The sequence below is a fragment of the Marmota monax genome, unplaced genomic scaffold, assembly GCF_021218885.2.
Source record: "Marmota monax isolate L192 unplaced genomic scaffold, Marmota_monax_Labrador192_F-V1.1 WCK01_AAM20220418_F8-fsc00250, whole genome shotgun sequence".
Taxonomy (NCBI): Eukaryota; Metazoa; Chordata; class Mammalia; order Rodentia; family Sciuridae; genus Marmota; species Marmota monax.
Genome location: NW_026693876.1, coordinates 1,267,192 through 1,273,401, shown reverse-complemented (window position 1 = coordinate 1,273,401; position 6,210 = coordinate 1,267,192). Strand labels below are relative to the sequence as shown.

Genomic DNA, 6,210 nt, shown 5'->3' with positions numbered 1-6,210 from the left:
TCTATTCCAAAGGCCACTGATTTCATGTCAAGAGTTGATGGTTTGAAAATCGATTCTTACAAAAAAATTGGGACAAAATCTTAGAGCATAAGGCAATGCTACTAAATAATGAATTTTATTTGTCATGGCCAATGCACAATTTAATTTCTTTATTGGTTATTAGTTACAATTTTTTTAACTCCTCAGTTCTTTTAAAAATGTGAAAAAAAAACCTCTCAAGACATGAAGCCCAAAGCAAAACACACTGCTTTTTTTCTTGATAACAGCATTTTCTAGAAGTTGTTTCCCTGCTGTCAGAGTGTGATAAAAGGCTTAAATTTAAATTTGACTGAAGACTTACCTGGGCATTACCCAGCTGAAATGTTTCATTAAATTAACAACATATCCCCAAGCCAGAAAGGAAAAAGCAAGCTAATCCTCCAAGTCAGTAGTTGTCCCATAACCTGCAGATGTGTAAGGACCACAAACATCAGCTTAAGATAATTTTTCCATTTTTCTCAAGTTTTAAGATGGCAACTGTCTGGGGATTTCATTTTTCAAAACTGTCAAGAATTTTAGTGGCTATGAGGAGAGAACCCTGAAGATAAAGTTTATTGATTTGTGTTTGTGTTCACATAAAATACTAAATGGAATTTTGACTGGCAGGATACATAATAATGCTTTTATACATTCAATAAATGAGAATTTCCACTTAAGAAAATAGTAAAACTTAGTATGATATTTTTAAGTTCATAAAGTGCATTTAAAAAATCTACACAGTCATCCTGTAAGGCAGCTGAGTTGAGTCATGGTGACACCAACATGATACAAACATACATATGCACAAAAATATACATACACAAACACACACACGTTCAATTTTCCCATGTATAAAAAGACCCCAACCTAACATCTTTTCAGTTTATTTACCCCCATCTCACACTTTGTTCACTTCTAAAATTCTTGAAAAGCTGAGTATTCCCATAAGAATCAATTCCTTGCTTTAATACCACATGAAACCTGGCTTAATCTACCATTATGGAAAAACTCTGAATTATTAGTGATTTTCTTGCTGCCAAATTGAGTGGATTTTTCTCCCTATTTACCATCCAAAGCTCTTTGTAGCATTTGATTCTGTTGGTTAGCCCCACATTTCCCTCGTTTAGTCTTCCCTTGAAGCGTTCTTTGCCAGGCCTTCTAGGACAATGCAATTTTTCTCCCACTCCTACGTCTTCTATCTTGGATATCTTTACTGGTTCTTCCTTCTCTTCTGGAAAATGGACACATTCCCAAGGAGTGTGCCTGGCATCTTTTTCTCTTTTATTCTGAGTTTCCCTCCTCAATTTTATGTGTTTCTGTTCATCCTCCTTGCCCACTGTCTACAATAGCCACCGTGTCCCACCCTTGTCCCCCTCTCTCCTAGTTGTTGCCTATGCCTTCCTGCTGGGCTACAGGCTGTGATTACCTGGTTTTCTGTCCACAATCAAGTGACTTCTAGATGTATACCCTCCTATCGCCCATCCTTTGGTTTATGAGGAAGAGGTATGCCTCTTCCTGTTCAAGGCTAATCCTTGCTAATGATCCTATATCCTTCTGCCCTATGTAGGAAGAGAACCTTTTTGTCTCTGATCCTTAGAGAGGCTCTGCAGTGTCCTCTCCATCCTCCAAGGTATCCATCTCTCATCGGCAAGGCCAAGTTTCAGCAAGGAAGTCTACAGATGCTCTATTTCCTGTTCTTGAGCTCTTTCTTCATTTTCAGTTTTGATGACCAAGAGTATCTGACTGCTTCCCATCAGCCATGTTACTTAACGTTTCAGCTGTGATTGACTCTGCCCATCACACCCTCCTTTTGAGACTCTTCTCCTTGGTTTTTTTTTTTCTGTTGTTGTTTCCTTTCTTCTCATTCCACAAATTGTTCTTTTGCTGTTTCTTCTCCACCTTTATTCCTCCCACTTTGTCTTCCTCTTCTCTTGGCTCATCAATTCTTTCCGTTTGGCTACAAGTTTGAACTCCATTTCCACACTGTGGTGCAAATGACACCTATTGGTTACATGCAGACACCTCCTAAGGGAATGTCCACATCATCAGCCTTCAGGGACTTCTTGCTCATTCCCCAATGCATCATAAAAGGCAAGTGAATGACAACAGTTTGTATAGCCGATCTCTTTGAATCAGTTTTCACTTCTGGGGGAAAAAAAAAGTAAATGATTTGAAAACTTTAGTATTTAACCGTTATTAGTGACAAATGACTGAAGTCACACCTCACAATTGATTAACACATTAGTGAATTATGACAACAAAAGCCACAATATTAGGTCCTTGAGTGATTGTTGAGCTGCTTTGGATTTAATGTTGGTCTTACAGTTATTTTCTGGAGAATTTTGAATCAAAGTCATTAATCTTTTGATCTCTCCCAAGATTTATTCTTTGTTTTTATCTAACCAATAGGTAAAATTCTTATACTGTAAACATCCTGGATTACAGGGCCCTTATTCTCAAATTCTTTTAATTAAGCAATGAGAACTAATCTTTTATCTGGGTCTTGATTGTTTTAAATATGCAAGAGTCCCATATTATAAAGAACAGTTTCTAAGGGAGAAAAGGTATTATTCAGGAATGTCCCTGGAGCTGGAGAGAGTGAACTGAACAGAATGATACAACTCAATTTCCTTGAGTTTCTATAACTTACAATATCTTGAAACTTAGAAAAAGATTATATGAATCTGAGTGGCTTAAGTCCTGAAAAATGAGATATCTGGATGACATCTTCTCATGCTTTTAAGACAACTTTGAATTTCGTCCCTCAGTATAAAATCTGAATGAAGAGATATTAGAAGCTGAGACCTAGCATGTTTCCCCATTGTAATTTTTGTAATAATTCAGAGCAAAATTTTTGGTCATAATGGACTATTAAATCAGATTTTTCTTTAATACTTATAAATCAGAAAGCCAAATTACCCCAGAAATTCATATTTACCCAAATCATATGTACTAAAACTACCTTCTCCCCACCCCTACCCTGTAGTTTATCTAGACCTCTTATTTTTAGCTTACTTCAGTAAAAGCATGCAATGGCTCTGCTATAGCAAACACACCACTTCATCTCAGCAACATTAGATTGGAAACTTTTAAAGTCAGGAGCCATGTTGCTTGCTTCTGTCTCTCAAGTGCTTTATACATAATTGATGTGTAATAAATAATTTGGAAAAAGCTTTTGTCTCATCAATAAGTAAAATGCTTATAGGAAATATATTTTTCTAAAGAAAAAGAATTCATTACCTGATTACCCAGAAATAATTCTATCAGCAGTTTAGTACAATTTAGAGGTTGAAAAACTTTCTGTAAACAGACAAACAGTAAACATTTGAGAATTTGTTGGTTCTGAGGTCTCTATTGCATGCACTCAGCTCTGCTGTGAGGTGTAAAAGCAGCTGTAGGAAATGAGACAATCCATAAACAATGTCTATGCCTATGTCCCAAGTACACCATATTTACAGAAGTAGGCAGATTCCACCTACTAGTAGAACTACAGTTTACTGACCCATGGCATAAACTTTAAGACACACACACACACACACACACACACATGTTTTTAAAAATAACATCTGTGTATTGTATTGTAATTGACAATTAAAGACTTTGAAATAGGCTACAGCAATTACTAGATATTCTTTCGATCAAATATTGGGGCCTCTGGGGATTATCTGTCTTATAAGACCCGAGTTCTTTTTTTTTTAATATTTTTTAGTTGTACATGGACACAATAACTTTCTTTTATTTATTTAGTTTTATGTGGTGCTGAGGATTGAACCCATTGCCTCATGCATACTAGGCAAACACTCTATCACTGAGCCACAACCCCAACCCCTGAGTTCTTAATTGTTTGGATTTTGAGGGGTAGAAAAATATCTTTAACTGTTATACTGGTATGAGACCCTCCAAAATTCAACTCTACCTAATTGAATCTTTTTCATGTATTTTAATGTCTAAAAAGTGTCCTTTAGGAAGGTAATAATGAAAAGAAACCAGAAACACTGCTATAGGGACTTTTTTTTTTCGGACATTTTTGGAGTTGTATAACAATCCTGTTTTAACTTTTAAAAAATCTGATGAATGTTATTTAACGGTTCATTAGAGTGCCACTTCAAATCATCTCTGATCACATTTCATCTAATATAAATCACACATTAGCTCACACCTGGGGTAAGAACTCAGGATTATTTCTCAGTCCCTGCACTTTCTTGATCATTTTGGAGTGTCCTGCACTAGTGCCAGGGAGTCTTCGTGGAACCTCCTCCTTTCCTTTTCCTTTCATGTTGCAGCCTACCTGGTAGATGTAGATAGCTGATTCCCATCTCCTGATTAGAAGCTTCAGAATAGTATCCTTGCATGAAAAATGAGATTTGACCTTAGCACCCAGTACTTTGTTTCTTGGAAACTTCATCATCACTAACTTCATCTTTAGTGACCTCCGATCCAGTGGTATGTACTTCTGAAAATAAAATGTCTGCTGTTACAATTGCAGAGTCACTTTTGAGTGACAAAAAAAAACAAAAAACATTGAGCTCCCCAGTTTCCCCCAGGGTGTATTTGGCTCCAGTAAAATATCACATTTGAATCCTTTTTATCACAGGATCCAAACCCAGGATCACTAGCACATCTTTAGAAGAAGGCACAACAGTGACATCTTGGTGCTTTCGCAGAAAGATCATCCAGTGTGCTCCTAGTCACTCAAGACAGCAGATCCCTACCTTCATCTGGATCGTGAAGAGCAGCCATGCTTAAAGCTGGCTTAAAGCAAGGGACCAACAGTGCCAGTGAACTTGCTGTAGAGTATCAACCACCATTTCTGAGTGGCATTGACAACGTGAAAGCTCCATACAGAGAAAAACCTAATAACATCTTGAACAAGCCAGCCGGGTAACTGTTCCCCACAGGTGCCATATACATCTGTCCAAGACTTAATTCTTCAAAAAGACTCTTCACATACTCAAGAACACCCTAAGTGGTATCTATTATGTGAATATAGATAACATTTCCATGCAGACTCACTTCGATTTTTCCTGGAATGAAAGGAATCCTGCTATCTTTTTCTTTCATTAAATGTTTCTTACACAAACAGCATCTTTATAATATGGCTGCAATACTTCATGAATCTGGATTCAAGTATTCAGGATCAAGTAGTCTCTCAATCTTACAAAATGTTGACTCCTAAACTTGTCCTTTTTTGTCTTCTAAATCATCAGCTTCATTGAGTGTGAACAGATCAGCTATATGTATAAGAAGATTTTGTGTTCCTAATAAATGGGGTAGCAACGATGACATTCATATTTTTGTGGCAGTACATTCTTTAGCTAATGAATCCATTTTCAAAAACTTTGAAGAACTGAGAATTGAAAAGACATTTTCTGGCTCTAAAGAGGGCATCGCACAATCTTTGTTCTCCTTCATGTTCTTTTTAACACATTCTATCACAATGAACTGAAGTGTCCATCTCTTCCTAACACTGGGCATCCATAGATAAATGAAGCAGAGTGCTTCATTTCTGATTATCAGAGATCTCATGAGCATATAAAATCTTTCACCCTTTTCCTTCATCACATGCATGGGTTGCCATGTTTGACCCTTAGGATTCTTGTCTTTTCTCCAATACGATTATGAGTACAATTTTCACTTTCTGAATAACAATTCACTGTGGAAGCTACACTATGTCTTCCTGTTTGGAAACTGCATCATGATCAACTGGAGGCTCTTGAAAATCTCTTTGTATGGCAAGAAGTGAGGATTTGAAACATCTGGCTGAAGTTTCAAAGGCTGTCTATAGCAGCCACCGTGGGAAGGTAAATGTCCACTACTCTTCAGTTCCTCAAATTTCTTTTTCTGGCACATTCTCTGGGTGTTAATCCAGGCACAGATCTTGCCATGGCTTTCCCTTTGATGGGGCCAGAGGGATTCAGGGGTCATGCTTAATGCCATTGGATTCTTATTGTTCACGAAATTGTTGTTTTCTGAATATCCGTGACTCATCTTTTGAAGCATACTGAAGAGCCTGTATGAAGCCATGGTTACCAGTGTAGATCCTGGAGTCAGACTGTCCAGGTTGCATTCTGGTTGCACCCTTTAAGGCATTAGTTAATTCAGATGATCTCTGCACCTCTATTTCCTCATCTTCACAGGGCTGCTATAGCCCTTGGCTGCACCTCTGTTGCCTGCAATGGTCAGCACTGCCCT

At 37.4% G+C, this 6,210-nt stretch overlaps 1 pseudogene; it reads right to left on the bottom strand.

Moving 5' to 3' along the window:
- Nucleotides 1-4,388: 4,388 nt before the first annotated feature.
- LOC124105524 (SANT and BTB domain regulator of class switch recombination-like) lies at nucleotides 4,389-5,903 on the bottom strand (annotated as a pseudogene).
- Between the last annotated feature and the right edge of the window lie 307 nt (nucleotides 5,904-6,210).